This window comes from Bos javanicus, chromosome 19 (assembly GCF_032452875.1).
Source record: "Bos javanicus breed banteng chromosome 19, ARS-OSU_banteng_1.0, whole genome shotgun sequence".
Taxonomy (NCBI): domain Eukaryota; kingdom Metazoa; phylum Chordata; class Mammalia; order Artiodactyla; family Bovidae; genus Bos; species Bos javanicus.
Genome location: NC_083886.1, coordinates 36,778,918 through 36,788,657, shown reverse-complemented (window position 1 = coordinate 36,788,657; position 9,740 = coordinate 36,778,918). Strand labels below are relative to the sequence as shown.

The 9,740-nt window shown below is 48.9% G+C and overlaps 1 long non-coding RNA gene across 1 annotated transcript; it reads left to right on the top strand.

Moving 5' to 3' along the window:
- Positions 1 to 713: 713 nt before the first annotated feature.
- Positions 714 to 6,185, top strand: LOC133232203 (uncharacterized). Its single transcript, XR_009731340.1, has 2 exons — positions 714 to 771; positions 4,285 to 6,185. It is a non-coding gene; the product is annotated as an uncharacterized LOC133232203 (long non-coding RNA).
- Positions 6,186 to 9,740: the final 3,555 nt, after the last annotated feature.

Genomic DNA, 9,740 nt, shown 5'->3' with positions numbered 1-9,740 from the left:
TGCAGGGCATTCTGATTTCTCAGACCTGCTGCTCACGATTTCCCAGGATCCTCCTCTGGTCACCCCTGCCGGAGTGCCTCTCCTGCACCAGCAAATGCCTCCTGCCTTCCCTTCTCTGTGCGCCAGCCATCCTGCAGCTGAATTTTCTATAACAGAGCACAGAGAACAAGGGCCTGACAAGCACGCCAGTGAGACAAGCGGTGGCCTCACCATGACCATCACGGTGGGGTGTGGCTCCTTAGAGCTTCCTGGATGCCTGGGTCAGTCACACACAGGTGTCACTGCCCCTAATTCTCATTCGACAAAATGTTTGATCTCAGTGAGGCTGCACACCTGTGCACCAGGTGACTCAGTCTCCTGAGGTTGACAACTGTGAGGGACAGACGCCATCAGGGCCCTGTGTCTGAGTCAGAGAGGGAGCCGACGCTTCCAACACTATAGGCTCCTGAGAACAGGCGTCTCACCCACCTCCCTGGATTGGGGAGGGTGTGCTTCCAGGGGAGCAGCCCATATAACAGGCCCTTTATCTGGAAAAGAGAAGCAAAATCAAGTGAAGCAAGTTGACACCTACCACGACGATCTCTTCATCCTGAATACTACTTGGCTGTATTTATTAGAAGGTCACAGTTATTTATTAGAGCTTAAAAAATGGGACATCCAGCAGCATGACACAACAAAGGAATGTTCCGGAACCTTTGAAAACCAAGCAAAGGTGCTCATGCAGCAGTGTTCACCGAAAGGAGAAGAATGCAGACACTGTGTTCTGCGCACGTAAGTCAAAGGATGTGACGGCTGTGGACCAAGTCTTGGAGGGGGGCAGGCGGCCAGGAATTCTGAGGTCAGGCAGCAGTGCCATCAAGTAGGGGCCTGGTTCCCATGGGTAGTGCCCATCTCCCCCAACCCTAGATGCGCTCCTTGAGAGCAATGAGCACAGAAAGGTTATGTTATGTAACAGACAAAAGAACTCACTCATGGGATTAATGTCTCCGAGACCAATTTGTCCTCCACCCAAAGAGCTAAGCATCTTATTAAACAAGGCCTAAAAAAAATAAAAAAATAAAAAAAAATAAACAAGGCCTAACCAAGGACAGAGTCAAACACAGAACCTGCCACACAATAGGTGCTCAATAAGGAAGCACTGAATTAATGCAGCTGCTCATACGTGGAAGCCAAGTAAGGGATCTGATGCATCTCACTGCCCTTTGTTGACAGGCACTGAAAATGCCTGCTATCAAGGTCTAAGGTGGTTAAGTATAGAATTCAACACATTTATTTTTAAAGGCGTTGCAAAAAGGGTCTTGATAAACATACAGCGCCTGTCACGTTCATCCTCCTGAAGATTGACTTACGTGTGTTGTAGACACTTAACAAGAAAGTCGCATCTACTAGATGTCAGTTTTTTGCAGGTGACAGCTAGAAATATGTCCTAGCTGTGCACATCTATTCACATGCTCTAGTATGAATACAACCACCTCTCTAGAGGCAGCAAAACATATAAAACATGAGTTGCCAATTTATTTTCAGAAGTTCATGATCATATGCTGAGGGCAGGAAGAAGCGGAACAAGCTTTAAACTGTGGTCCTTTATTCTTAGAGACCTTGGTCCCCCATCCACAAGGGACATGCTTGGTTGAAATAATGGCTAATGTGTGTAAAAGTGAGAGAGGAAATTTGACCTGCCCAGGAATGTTCAGACTAGGTGTTTTCCAGCAGCTGAAGCAGGTGTGCGTGTGGGAGCACAGTAGGGGTGGGTTCTCCAGCTCAGAGGAGCCAGGCTCAGGGCAGAAGGGATGGAGGTGGGGCTGCTTTCCCAGTGGTCTGCAGTGGATCCTGGTGCCCCCAAGACTTCACTGAGACCCTAGCCACCCACGTGGAGCAAACCCCTCAGGAAGACTCTTCAGATAGGCTCTCAAGACAGCACCAGCCCTTGTCAGCACTCTCCAGGGCCCTTTGAGGAGCTGTAGCTGAAGGAGCTGGTGGTGCCTCCCCGCCTCTCCCCACATGGGTCCTGCATCTCATCCCCACAGCCTCTGCTTTCTCTGTGGGACAATCTTCCTCATGCCCACAGGTATCCTCCAAGACAATGATGCTGGAAAGTCTGGTGCTCAGACCCAGGAGAAATCAGCAGAGAGGTTTCATGGAGGCATCACTGCTGATCTCCCCAGATGGAAAATGCTCCCCTGGGAGAAAAGGGAATTCCTGTGCACTGTTCATAGTAGTGTAAATTGCTGCAGCCAACAGGAGAAAGCTACCTTCAAAAATTAAAATAGACCTACCATATGACCCAGCAATCCCACTTCTGGGTGTATATCTGAGGGAAATGGAATCAGGATCTCAAAGACATATCTATGTCCCTTGTGCATTGCCATTTTACCTGCAAAAGTCAAGATAAGGAAACAACCTAAGTGTCCACTGATGGATGAGTAGATAAAGAAAATGTGTGGTGTGTGCATGTATGTGCTACAGCCCGCCAGGCTCTTCTGTCCATGGGGGTTCTTCCTGCAAGAATGCTGGAGTGAGTTGGCATGCCCTTCTCCAGGGGATCTTCCCAACCCAGGGACCAAACTCAGGTCTCCCTCATTGCAGGTGAATTCTTTACCATCTGAGCCACCAGGGAAGGGCCTATATGTGTGTATGTATAACGAAATACTCCGCTATCTGGGAGGAAGATTCTCCTCTACCCTTCTAGATTCTTCTGGTTGGTATGAGAATTAAATTGACATGAGGCAGATTAACAGGAGAGCATCAGAGTTTAATAACATGTATACATGGGAGAGACCTGGGGAAACTGAATAACTCACCAATGCCAAAACCCTCAGCTTAAATATTAATACCATCTTCAGCTAAAGACAAAAGAGGGTGTCAGGTAGGGATTTGGGACTTCAGTGGGAATGCAGACAATTCACGTGGAGATGGGAAAGCAAATTTTGATGAATCAGTGTCTCCTGAGCCCTGCAGAGGCAGCGGGATGAGAGTGGACTCTGGTCTCCAGGCTCTGCTGACTCTCCCCACTGCACAAAACCCACAAAACCCAGATTTCTCCAAGGACAGCTCTGTTCCAGGAACGGTCTCTATATCTAAATTCTATAGGCAGCTAAGAGGGAGGTAAAAATAACAAAACAAAACACTTCCTGAGTCTTCTGTTTTTTTTTAAAATAATCAGCCCAAATGAATCCTCATGCCAGAGAGATATGTCTTCTGGTAACAGATTTTGCCCCCTGCACGGTCAAGGACTCAGGCCCCTGCTGGCTGGGCTCTTCACAGACTTACACTTCTGTCCCTGGCAGCTCCATTCCCAGGTGCTTTTATCTGATGCTTGGACAGGGGTCTTCCCCAGGTGCCTTCAAGGAGGAAGGGGGAAACCTCGAAGGTGCTTTCCCCACTTTGACTTGGTACCCAGTATTTTTCCACTCCAAGCTCACCCCTTCACACCCACCTTGGGTCCCTAGAACCACCAGAGCCTTTTGCTGGGCCTACCCCGCTGTGAGATGACCCGCCATATGCTCTGCCCCACCTAGCCTCAACAGGTACACGTTTCCCCTGGGGGACAATGGAACAGCTGGAGATGCTTGCATCATTCAATCCAGGAAGTGATTAAAGCTTTCACGCCTCCATTCGGGGCCTGTGGCTCTACTCACCTACTCACACCTCTCAGCTCAGCTCCTGACAGATCAGACCTGCCCTTGTGCCCGTAACCAGAGAAGGCTGTCAGTTCGTAAGGACTTGTGTGATTAGATTAGGCCCACCGGGATCTTATCCTGCCAAAGGGTATTGATCAGTAACTTTAATTCCATCTGCCAAGCCCCTTTGCTCAGGAAAATGACATAATCACAGGAGTGGCAGCGGGGCAGACACCCTGGGAGGCAGCTGCCCACTGAGGTTGCTGTGCTTTGTCTGCTGGGCCTTCGGCAGCTCCTTATCCTATGTCCCAGCTCTCACACCACCTGGGAACATGCTTGCTCACAGCGTGATCGTGATGACCTGAACAAACAAGTAAATGCTGTGAGCGGTGTTGGATTGATGGGCTCAGCCGGCAGCCATGCAGCAGGGGCTATCCAGCTGGGTGAGCCCAGTCCAGCCGTTCCCCACGAAAGCCCCAGGCTCCTGCCAAGTGTCAGATGACCTAGGGCTCCGCTCCTCTACTGAACTGAATGGTTGGTACCTGAGACTCTTAGTGGGATGAGATAGTTTGTGGGCCATCATTTTACACAAAGATTCCAGATGCTTCTCTGTACAGACTGACACTTCCATACCCCATATGTCCTGCCTATCTGTCCTGGTCAGTCTGCATGAACTGACCTCAGGTTGTACATCGGAGACGCCAGTTTGACAACTGTCCTGTCATGACCATTTGTATCCAGACCACGTGTAGGTGATCATGCCAGTGAGCATCTTCCTACTCAGGTGAGCATCTTTCTCCAAAGGTAGGGGTGGCATGAAGGAAAATTTACTGGTCAAATCCATACCCATCGTAACATTTCTATGTTCTGCCCAGTAGCTCCGTGTATATATTTACCCATGGTTTGACCACCCTGAATGTTACCAATCTTCTCAGTTGTTACCCACCAGACGGCTAACAAGAACAGCAAATAGATTTAGTTTGCCTTTTCCAGGTTAGTAATCGTGTTGTCATTGTCCAGGTGGGGGAAAAAAAACAAAACCATACCGATCAGTCTAACAGAGACCGGGGCAGCACGTAGAAAGCAGGAGACACACGCAGGGGGCACGCGAGACAAGAGAGGACACGTACGGGAAGCTGACACTGCCAGCAAGGCCTCACTAGCAAAGCACAGGGCTGAATTAGTACAATATAACAACTTTGGAAAGAAAACTGCTTGGCAATATCTATACAGCTGAGCATACACACACACCCCGTATGACACAGCCTGACAGGGATTATGGCTTATGTCCATGAGAAGATGTGCCAGTAGGAAAAAGCTAAAAGAATCAGAGAATTAGAAAGTTCACATCAGTAGTCGAACAGATACGTATATTTTGATATAGTCAAACAATAGTAGGACCTAGCAATGATGACAGGAATGGCTGTTATATGAAATAATGATATAATATGGCTGAATTTCACAGACTTAATATGGACTGGAAAGGCTAGATGTGAAAAAGTACCTAATGTGTGTTTGCACCGATTGGAGGTCCAGGAACCGCAAAGTCCAGCAGAGACTCCAAGTGTGGTAGGTCCACAGGGTGAGGCTCACCAAGAGAGCACAGAGGGCCTTCCTCTCCTTGGAGACCGGATGTCTGCAGGCTGTCCTAGCTGGAGTCCTCCTGCCATCTCCTAACTCACGGCACCCGTCAAGACTCCAGCAGACTACTGCCTCTAAGGGAATGTTGGTGGGAAAACTTGGGTCTCGTAATTTCCATGTTCAAAGAGGAACATGCTTGATCTTATTTATGTGGACCAGCCTATTCCTACTTGTCCCAAAATCATAAAAAGTTAAGGATGCATCTGTAATTGGAAACCACATTTGAGATGATGGGCATTGAGGGTTGCTTGTAAATACTGATGAATACATGACTAATTGTTGTCAGCAGTTGGATGAAGAGACCACATTGCTGGGACAATGTCAATTGGTGTAAAGAGCTTAGACACACTTTGATTACTTACCTTCCAGAAGTCATTCTTTCTGAACAGCAAACATATTTCTGCGGATGCAGAATTTAGTAAATTATGCAATATAAAGGAAAATGAATAAGCTTAAAATTGTTAATTGCACTAAGATATTCATTTTGGATTGTTGTTTATTCTATCCAATATAATCCTCCTGGACCTCCCATAAAATTGATTTTGAGTGGATTTTTGTTGATTTTCCACCCCACTTCGAAGAACAGCTGTGTCCTCTAATATCTCATTGCTGAGAAAGAGCAGAAAGTCTGAATGCTATAGATACTGAAGACTCAGCACATTAAGGGTGGATGAGTGTGTGCAGCTCTTGGAGTTAACCAAATGCTCAAGAAGCAACGACACAAGCAAACCTTGAGTTTACTTGTCCACAGACCGAGCAACCCGATCTAGTGACTGATGACTTCCTGCCCTCTGCTGGCTCCAATTGGAATCCCTCATTTAGGTATATTCCAGGAAAAAGACTTCAGGGTAGAATTTTTATGGATTTTTCCTCTTAAACAGAAACAAGCAAAAACAAAATAAAAATATGACCATTCTTAATGTATGCTGCTGCTGATGCTGCTAAGTCGCTTCAGTCATGTCCGACTGTGGGACCCCATAGACGGCAGCCCACCAGGCTCCGCCGTCCCTGGGATTCTCCAGACAAGAACACTGGAGTGGGTTGCCATTTCTTTCTCCAATGCGTGAAAGTGAAGTCGCTCAGTCGTGTCCGACTCTTCGCAACCCCATTGACTGCAGCCTACCAGGCTCCTCCATCCATGGGATTTTCCAGGCAAGAGTACTGGAGTAGGGTGCCATTGCCTTCTCCGTTCTTAACGTATATCCTTAGTCAAATAATCAAAGAGCAAGAAGCATTCTGATCCCATATGAGATGTCAGATCTACATTGTTTTGCCCTTCACGTCACTTGAAGTCATATGAATCCAAGGCTCATGATTGACAGGAGCTCATAATGGCATCTTAGGTGGCCATGACCTCCTCATGCCAATGTGCCCCACACAGAGGAACTCTATTCAAAGTCAGAGAAAAAGACAGAAACAATGCTGTCTGCCTCTCTGTTCCACTGGCTCTGCCCCTCTCTCTGAACCTACATCTGTGTGTGTGTGTGTGTGTGTGTGTGTGTGACACTGTACCTACATCTGTGTGTGGGTGGCTGTACCTACATGTGTGTGTGTGGCTGTACCTACATCTGTGTGTGTATTTGTACCTACATCTATGAGTGTGACTATACCTACATCTGTGTGTGGGTAACTGTACCTACATCTGTGTATGTGACTGTACCTACAACTGTGTGTGGCTGTACCTACATCTGTGTGTGGGCAGCTGTACCTATATCCGTGTGTGTGTTAGAGACTGTACCTACATATATGTGTGTGGCTGTACCTACATATGTGTGTGTGGTTGTATGTACAGATGTGTGTTTGTATGCCTGCCTGTCTGGGTGTCTGCCTCACTTTTCTGTTAGTTTGCCTGTACCTCTCTATCCATAATCCTGCCTGTCTTTTTCTCTGTGTTGTCCATATAGCTTTCTGTCTCTTGTTGATGTGTCTGTTAATGTGTCCATCTTTCTGATTCTATCTCTTTGTCCATCTATCAGGCTGCATGTTTTTTGGTCTGTCACTTTATCTGTCTCTGTCTTTTTTTTCCCTCACTGAGTTCTCTCATGTGTGTGCAATGCATATACTGATAAAAGCCCCCTCTTTGATGGGCAGGACACGTGGACTGGAAACCTTTCCTTGTCAACTTGTTTCCCCAGAGCCAGGGACTCCTGTTCTCTGAGCCCAAACCTACCAGGTCCTAACCCCTCACCTGCTCCCACAGGCAACCCACGCCCTGAGCTCTAGCCCCACAGACTCAGCATGTCCGCACGTGTGACTGTGAGGATCCTTCACGTTGGCACATGCATTGGGGGCTGCTCTTTGGCACTACTGTGTAATACGGCACATACTGTCGTGTGTGTATGTTTAGTGCACGTGTGTTTGTGTACATTTCAGGTGTGTATGTGTGGGTCTATGTGAATGTGGTTATGTGCGTGTGTGGGTAGGAGGCCTCGTCACCCTTTCGAGTATTTTCCAGGTAGTCAGTCAGTTTACAAAGAAAAGTTGTGCCTGTCTGCAGAAACAGCTCCCATCTTGGCCGGGGCACCCCACACCATGCCTTCCACATGTGCTGTGGGCCCTCCCCACGGAGCCTGCGGGCAGTGAGGAGAGGCCAGAGGTCTCGGAGGTCACCACTGCTGTGCACGGAGGAACAGGCCATGAAGGGCCTCCTGGGCGTGCGCAGTACACTGGGCAGCAGCACTGCTCCAGAGCCCAATCTGGGGCTGCCCTGACCCAGGGCTGTGGTGCCCAAGCTCCCGCCTCAGTAGAACAGTCCCAGCCTCAACGCTGAAGAAGCGCTGACCCAGGAAGGGAAGGGAAGCGTCTTTCCACATCATTCCTCGTGTGCCAGAAACAGAGGTGTCAGGGAGGGGCTGCGGCTGGCAGGTCACTCAGGGAGCATGGAGCCAGGATCCAGGTGACTGGCCTACTCTTCATACAGCCAAGCCTTCTGCCTGCTGGAGCAGGCTTCATGCAGGCTTCCCGTGGGCCCATCAGGGCCAGGGAGCCCAGGCCACCCAGACCCAAAGCCCAGGGGACTCTAAAGTCTTGCCCAGGTACAGAAGGGCAAGAGGCTCAGGGGACCAGGGAGGTGCTAACTACAATCGTCCAGGTCGGAGATGACAGTGGCCTGGACTGGGTGAAGGCAGTGGGATGGAGAAATGCATTGGGGCTCAAAACAAATTCTAAAGATTTAAAAGGTCAGGGTGTTGCACCAGAGTGGAGTGGGGGGTAGGGGGATCCAAAACAGTGCGGAGATCTGGCTTGAGCGGTGAGAGGCCAGCACACTCCTGCTTGTCCTTGAACCTCAGCTTCCTCATCTGTAAAGTGCTGTTGAAAGTCTGCATTCCAACCATCTTTGGAGTCACTCATCACTGAGTTCTCTCGTGTGTATGTGTGATATGTATACTGATAAACTTCTGCTTGTTTTTCCTTTATTCCTCTTTTATTAGTCCAATTTGCAGGATACAAGCTGAAGAATGTGGGAAGATAGAGGGGAAAACCATCTTTTTCCTCTGCTACATCAGAGAGGGGCTACCTTGGCTTGGCACCTCTGTAGGGAACACCAGGCCACCTAATCTCACACTCGGGAAGGGTTATAACTGTGTGAGAGCCAGGGCGGGCGGTCAACTCACAAACATCTGGGGCTTCATCTCCCAGGCAGAAAAACAGCAGTTCTCAGGGTAAGGAAGGCAACCCAACAGCTTGACATCACCTGGGAACTTGTTAGAAATACACATTTAGGGACTGCCAAGGGCCGGATGGATCAGAACTCACAGTGGTATGAGCTTAAAGAAGTTCTGGGAGATTCTGATGTAGCCCACAGCCTGTTTTCATGGCCCTCCAGCTAAGAATAGTTTTGCATTTTTTAATAATGGTGGGGTGGGGGAGAGCAGGGAGTGGAGTCAAAGAGTAATAGTCTGTGCCATGTGAAAAATACATGGAATTCAGATATCAGGGCCCATAAATGAGGTGTTATTTGAACAGTAATAATAATGGCTTTGCTGTCAGGCTAACGGAGCCATGCTGGTGCCAGCGGCCTCGTAGCCACAAAGCCTACAGTATATTCTCTTGGACCTCTGCAGGAGAAGTGTCCCTGCCCTGCCCCACAGCAGCAAGCCTGTCTCCAAACCACTGGATCTGCAGGGCTAGAAGCCAGGCCTGCCTGCCCACCCGGGCTCGGGGACTGTACCTGGGTGAGAAGCATGGACAGCTCTGTGTTCTCACCTCTAATGAAAAGTGACCACGTCCTCTTCTTTTACATGGAGGCAATTCTGCCACCTGCAGAATGGTGGGGGTGGGGGATGTGGAGAGGTAGGGGTGGGGTTCTTTGCTGGTGACTTTCTGGAACCCCTGACAGTGAGGCTGCGCTCACCTCCAGGAAGCTGGCATCAACAGTTAGTGAGGAAACATGGTTACTGCGTGCAGGCTCAGTCGATAATTCGTATCCGACACTTTGTGACCCCACGGACTGTAGCCCACTAGGCTCCTCTATCCGTT